Source organism: Triticum urartu, chromosome 3A (assembly GCF_056163025.1).
Source record: "Triticum urartu cultivar PI428250 chromosome 3A, HENAU_Tu73, whole genome shotgun sequence".
In the NCBI taxonomy this organism is placed as follows: domain Eukaryota; kingdom Viridiplantae; phylum Streptophyta; class Magnoliopsida; order Poales; family Poaceae; genus Triticum; species Triticum urartu.
Genome location: NC_141875.1, coordinates 674,708,235 through 674,715,681, shown reverse-complemented (window position 1 = coordinate 674,715,681; position 7,447 = coordinate 674,708,235). Strand labels below are relative to the sequence as shown.

Below are 7,447 nucleotides of genomic sequence, written 5' to 3'. Positions count from 1 at the left end.
TTCTGTCCCCTCCGACAATAAAGACGCGTTGATTTGCGCCGACGAACTCAACCGGGAAGCAGTTGCAGCAGCCGCCGCCAAGGCACTTGCTCCTGCCGCCGAAACCCGGGGAGGGAAAAAGAAGTCCGGCAAGACCTCTCGCACCCACTCCGGCAAGCGCACCTCCTTGGAGTGCTGTGCTACCGTTGAGGACGTGCCAGAGAGCTCTACCGGCAAGAGCAAAAAATCCAGAGCTAAGCCACCGCAGACCAAGAAGGTGTCCGTCCGGGAAGATGGCACGGGAGGGGCTTTCACCACAGGCTCCACCCTCGACAGCAAATAGGGAGGCGCGCTCGTCACCTTCCTGCAGGCGAATGTCGACTTGTTTGCGTGGCAAGAATCCGACATCCCCGGTGTTCCCAGGAAGGTGATTGAGCACCACCTAGCTGTCTGTCCTCATGCACGGCCCGTCAAGCAGAAGGTCAGAAAGCAGGCACTAGAGAGGCAGTAGTTCACCACAGAGGAGATCAGGAAGTTGGAAGCGGCGGGTTTGGTGAGAGGAGTGCTCCATCCGACGTGGTTGGCCAATCCGGTGGTGGTGCGCAAGGCAAATGCGAAGTGGAGGCTGTGTATTGACTACACAGATATCAATAAGGCTTGTCCTAAGGACCCCTTCCCGTTGCCGCGCATCGACCAGATTGTCGACTCCATGGCCGGGTTTGATCTGCTGTCATTCCTCGACGCCTACTCAGGCTACCACCAAATCTTCATGACAAGAGAAGATGAAGAGAAGACAGCATTCATCACCCCATGTGGTACGTATTGCTTTTTACAGATGCCTTTCGGGTTGAAGTGTGTTGGCTTGATGTTTGAAAGAGCAGTCCAAATTGGTTTTGAACCCCAGCTCCATAGAAATATGGAGGCATACATGGATGACATAGTGGTCAAAACCAAGGACGGAGCAACTCTTGTGCAAGATCTCTTAGAGACATTTGCCAACCTGCGCAAGATCAACCTTAAGCTGAACCCTGAGAAGTGTGTCTTCAGCGTTCCGTCCGGCAAGCTTCTCGGATTCTTTGTGTCGCAGCGCGGGATCGAGGCAAACCCAGACAAAATCAAGGATATTGAATAGATTGAGGCGGCCAAGCGGATCAAGAATGTGCGTCGCCTCACCTACCGCGTCACCTCCATGAGCCGATTCATCTCCAAGTCTGCCGAGCGTGCCCTTCCCTTCTTCAAAATCTTGAAGAGGACAGACCCGATGGAGTGGACCCCAGAAGCCGAGGCGGCGTTGCAGGATCTGAAGAAATACCTTTCCTCCACGCTAATACTGATTGGGCCTAAGCCATAAGAACCGTCGCTGCTGTACCTAGCGGCAATGAATCAAGTGGTCAGCGCCGCATTGGTGGCACAGCGGGAGGTCGACGAGGAGGCAGTCGCGACGACAGAACCAGCGGACGGCGAGCCAAAGATTCCCCCGGCAAGTAATACTAGTAATTAGTAATTAGTAGCGTGTCAGCCTAGACATCAAACCACTTGCTCTTATCTACATCCGATTTGTTAATTAGATGGGTAACATGGATTACTAAGAAGGTTGTCAGGAATTTAGATATCATGTTATATCAGATAGAAGAATTCATATTTGGATCGGAGTGAGTAACTGTTAATTTTCTCTTAATGCCTAGCTTAATTCTAGATGGGTCATCAAAGTCCAGATTGCAAATCCCTCCGCTCGTCTCACTATTAGCGTCTTTGTCTGAGAATCTGTTTCAAAGCATTTGCCAGTTGAGAAAATAAAAAAAATTGTTTACTACTGTATTTCTAGACTTAAATGCTTTCAACCTGGTAAAGGTGATTGTAGTTTTTGAATCTATAGGAATGTGGCCAAAGATATATAGTTATAGGAACCGAAGTGAGTAGTGGCCAGTAATGCTATGTAGTATAGTGATACATCATTTTAAGCCAACACCATTGACTTTGGGTGCAATAAGGTAAGGTAGTGCATACTGTCTACAAATGGCAGGTCCATATTACTATTTTGAAATAACTGACAGGAGCAGCATAACTTATCTGATGCCCTGTTTTCGAGTCGAACGACTAGTCAATGAGTCGTAACTAGAAGTCGACTCAAATACCTCGACTAGACGATCGGCATGGCACGACTCCTCAAGAGTCGCTAACAGAATGACTCGTCAACTCGAAAACCTTGAGCTGATGTGGATATTTATTTTAAGGAATGGTGCTAAAAGCTCAGCTTCTAGTAACAAATTAGCAATTGTTGATCTCTCGCGCGCTCACCTCTATGGGCAAGGACAACCTTGCCAACATATGGTAGCCAAATTTGCTTGCTCACACAAATGAGGAAGAAACTTGAAACTGCGGGTAACGAGATGAGTTGCAGGGAACCAAACCCCTCGCTTCTTTGCTTTGCGAGGCAAGGCAAGCGCTTGCCGGCAAGCGCTTGCCCAGAATCCAAACATGCAGTAACCTTTGCTAGATTTACATGTCATGCCTGATTTGGCATAGCTTTGTTTTTCTTTTACCCATTTAGTTTTGCCGGTCCCTGGCAAAGACCCGCTCAGAGTGAGAAGTTCACAACCTTTGGGGACAACAACAAATTCAAATAGGTTTAGTTTTGCTGGTCCCTGACAAAGAGCCACTCAGAGTGAGAAGTTCAGAATTCAAAGTGCACTCAATACAATGTTCAGAACGTTGGGTAGTTGACGACAAAATTATGTACTAAGCTACATTATGGTCAACAAAAATCTTAAGATTCTTCCGAAATACGTTTAGTTTGACAACAGCCTAGAAATTCAACAATATAGCAATAATTCTAGTAGGAAAATATTGGTCATGATCTGATGGAAAACTCAATCAAAACACAAGATTAGGAGCACACGAAGGGTGCTTAAGCAGTAGGCAACGAACGGCAGACTTAAGAGCGCGTAATAGTCTTGGCAACAAACAGAATTATTTTGCTTTCTCTACTGAATAAAATAATGAAAAATAACGATGTTCATTAGATATGTTAGGCTGCATATTGTGCAATCTATATAAAAGGAGTTCCATATAAAGAGCTCCATATTATTTGACGTCATCGATGGAAGGCCTTGAAGGATTTATAAATGAAACTAACATCTGTTTACATTCAGCCACCAATAACAGATATCAAGTGACAACAGCAATTAGTCTTACCTAAAAGCAAATATATAAGGGACTAGGTCATTCATACAACTAGGCATTATCCATTGGATCGCTTGTCACTTACAAAATATGTAAAGCTAACCAACATTGTTCAAGGCCACAAAAGGGCATGCACCATGAAAAGCACGTTTTGGAATGGTGCCACGGAACTAGACCATTAGTCACACGCACGCACACCCAACGACTAGTTTTTACAAAGGCATTTGTGCCACCATGTTAAATGCATGAAGCAGCACAGACTTTCAGAAATCATCCGCCAACCAAATCCGCGAAACAGGGAATATAAGGTAAACCACACATGAAATCTCCAGAATTGCACATAAGATGTGCTTCCCTGCTATCCATATCATACGACAGATTCTCCTCCTTCCAGTCAGTAACGAAAATCAAATTACGATCTGAATGAATTGCAAACATCTCATACTTAAAGGTCATGTCCTCTTCGTCACAATTTTCTGTCGCATATTCCCTTCCAAACATTTGGGGAACATCAATAGTATGCTTTAGGGTCCACACTTCAGTAGCATAATCCTCAAGTACCCTCACAAAGAGTTGGTAATAATAAGGAACCATATACCAAGCATGCAATTTCCCCTGAGAGTATCCAATTGAGCTATAACCAGACCTAGCTTCTTCCATTCCTTCCGGGAGAGCAATTTCCCCACAAATATCCCACAAATATCCCCCACCAAATGCATAAAATGCATCATGCCATTCACGAAGGCACATTCTGCAGTAAAAGGAGGATACTCTCTGGTTTCCCCCCACTCACGGCTGCTCCCAGTCCATCGCCCGGTTTCGGATGAGTATATCGCCACATAGTCGGGCAACTCTACCAGGGATGTAAACACCAAAAAGCGAGGAAGGGTTGTGCCAGTTTTATATGCGCAGGTTCATCATCCTCTTCATCCTGCCATACTATAGGAGGCAACACGGTACACTGGCCGTCATAGGATCGCACACGATATAATTGCATTCCTCGTCTTCTTGCGATTCCCAGCATTTGCAGAGGAGAAGGCTGCTGCAGCATTGTTTGAGCTTGACCCTAGCGTAGCTCCCGTGAAGGAAAGGGAGCAAAGCGTCGACCAGAGAGGCCGCCCCCGGCCCTAGACAGATTGTTGAAACGGAGACCGCCGTCTGAGTGGCGGGTGTGGAAGAATCCGTAATTCTAGGGGTTGGACTTCATAAGCCGGAAAGGGCAATAGAGCCGCAGCTTTGTGTGCCTGGATCTGGATGGGCTTTACCACTTCTTCGAAAATTTTGCCCAAAGGTTGTGTATATCGGGAAATAGGGTAAAATAATAGAGCGGGGCGGCGGCTGTGTATATCGGGAAAAAATGTTTTTCTAACAAATTACCTTATATGGATGCAGATCCTTATGTGCCAATTTTCCGTAGGGCATATTTAAAAGGCATATCCAAATGTCCGCGTATACCTACTTCCATTTTAGAGACACACAAAGGCACCGCTTTCTTCACCATTTTTCAAACTAATTGTGTCATGTATTTTCAAGATTCAAGAATAAAACAATGGTAGATGTAGCGTACCAACCAATTCACAGTAAATTGTACTACATATATAGCTTATCCTGAAGCGGGCCGACACAAAGAAAATGCCAGCAAGCGCACCGCCGTACCAATCAAACCCTAGAAAAAACGGTTACTTGGTCCAATAGTTCATAAAAAAACGCTCCAAGTTCCTCGTATAAAGGGGGTTGTAACTCCCCTGGTACTTCCCCAATATCACATGACCCATAATTTCACTCCATGGCCTTCACATCTCATGTCACCCGGCCCGCTCATCCCATCCAATTCTCTCTTGTGCCACCAAACCGCCGAGTGTCCCTAGCGACCACTAGGGCACTATGCTGCCATCGTCAGTCGTAGTGGGCCATCGCATCAGCTGACGCTGCTCGCCCCTTCATATTCCTTCGTCTGGCGACCCATGAGACAATTGAACCTGCATCGGCGTACCATCTGAGCATTACCGCCCGTGCCTAGGCGCGACCGGTTAAATCCATGAGTAATCCAGAAAGGGGAAAATTCAATTCCCCACACATCACCCCCGCATTGCCAACACGAATGCCAATGCCAATACCGGCGCATCAATGGAGGAGCAGGCCCGCTTCATCGAGCCGCCGAAGTTTCCCCCGAGGTGGATTGAGTCAGGGTACGCCCCCACGGCGGCGTTTCCAGACGACGGCGAGGAACCGCCCCGGTTCGTGCAGTGCCCGGCACCGACGTACGTGCTTGACGTGTCCAAGAGGAAGAACATCGCAGCCTACATCAGCCATAGGAGGTTCGCGCCGAACGCCTTAGTCTAGCTCATTGTCCGTGGCGACGAAGACGAGTCGTGCCCCCACCTGCCGCTATGGAGACCATCCCGTCAATGAGCGAGCTGAGCATCAATTATGGCGTCGATCAGTGACAATGGGCAACGTTTCCTGTATGTTTACCCTCATTTGAAATTTTCATGAACCTTTCGCCTTCATTTTCAGTTGTCATGAACCTTTCTGTCATTGTTAAGGATTGTACCATTGAATGGACGCAGCGCTAAGACACCTTAAACTGAACTGTTTGCTTGTATTTCTTGTGCTTGGTTTGCCGTGTTTGCACTTTGCAGTCGACAAGTTATAGCCTGAAACCATATTTGCATGAGTTGAGTCTGGGATCGACATCATAACCATGGATGTGAGCGTTTAGTTGAGAATTTCATTCGGTTTAGTTTTCTGTAGTCGTTGCAAAGGTTCATGAAGATGTACGTGTCTAGGACGGCCTCTACAATGTCGTCTCCGCCACCTACGGCCCCGGCAAGTCTGGCCCCGACGTCTGCAAGTTCAGGCGCGTGCGTCTGCCCGGCCAGGAAGCGGTTGGCAACAACATGTGGCGCTCCGCTAGAGACCTCATCAACCAGCTCGACGCCGAGATCCGCCTGCCCGGCTACATCATGTTGGACATGTCCAACGGCAAGGAGGCGATTCCCGTCCCCGTCCGCAACACGGTGGACCACGACGTCTATCCCCTCGAGAGAGCGGGCGCCGGGAGCATGGTGCTGCCACCGTGCCCGCAACCCGCGTCTACGGCTGCGGGAGAGTACTCCTGCGCGCTGTTCATCTAAAGTTTATTCTTTTAATTACATTATTTTGTAATGCATGAAATTTTTTAATTTGAAGAATATTTGAAAAACCATTGAACACTTTTTAATCACATGACTATCTTACTAAAATATATTAACTACTTATTACATGGTTACATTTTTTAAAAACTCAAATATATTTTAAAATGCATTCAACACTTTTTTTAATTACATCCAAATTTCTATAAATGTATGAAACAGTTCTTTTAGTACATGGATTGCTAATAAAAAAAATTCTAATGACACAAACGTTTATGAAAATTGTCCGAGCACTTTTTAAATTACATGAATTTCTTTGTAAAAATGTGGGAAACACTTTTGTAATTACATGAACATTTTCTAATCTATTAATTGCTCCACGTCCGCAAGGAGGTCTATGAACTTATCACCTTAGTAATCTATGTCATATTCATCTTACTGAATCTTGCTCTGATCTTATAAGCTGAAGTACGTCATCATCTCATAATAATAATATGGGCACGTCCGTATATGAATCCTGTCGGAATAAGCCACGGCGTCTAGTGCAGTCGGGCTTGTCGGGCGCGTCCGGTGCGCGCGGGACGTGCGGGACGCACTGGTGTGGTCGGGCTCGTCGGGCGTGTTGGGTGCGCGCGGGACGTGCGGGACACAGCAGCGGCGTGGCATATGTGTGTGCATGTGTAGTGCCGTGTCATGTGGCAGTATTGCACGTACGGAAGCGGCTGTACATACGGTGGTTAGTTGCATGCATATGTGAGTTTGTTAGCTGCATGCGCATGCGATTGAAGGCCTAGTCTTTGGGACGTAGGAGAGAATCTAGGAAACAGATTAGATGCATGCAAGTAGTTGGCTAGTATTGTGCGTCTGTTAGTGGGGCTAGTGGCCGAGCGTGGTGGCTGGACTATGCGTGTGCGGGTACTACTTAAGCATTGTAATCAGCTTGGTTCTGTTAATGAGAAGAGGAGGAAAATGTAGCCCATGTGTTCTCATCGGGAGAACGAGGCAAAGCCAATTTTCTCCACGGTGAGCTGTGTATACGTGTGTGTTCCTTTCATGGTGTGTGTTTATGAGATAAGAGAGAAACCACAAGAGAGTTGGGAGGTAGAAGAAGAAGCGGCACCACAAGGAGGAGGCAGCGCCAACAATTGGTA

At 46.8% G+C, this 7,447-nt stretch overlaps 1 pseudogene; it reads right to left on the bottom strand.

The window, feature by feature from the left end:
- Positions 1–3,432: 3,432 nt before the first annotated feature.
- On the bottom strand, positions 3,433–5,147 carry LOC147981409 (uncharacterized; annotated as a pseudogene).
- Between the last annotated feature and the right edge of the window lie 2,300 nt (positions 5,148–7,447).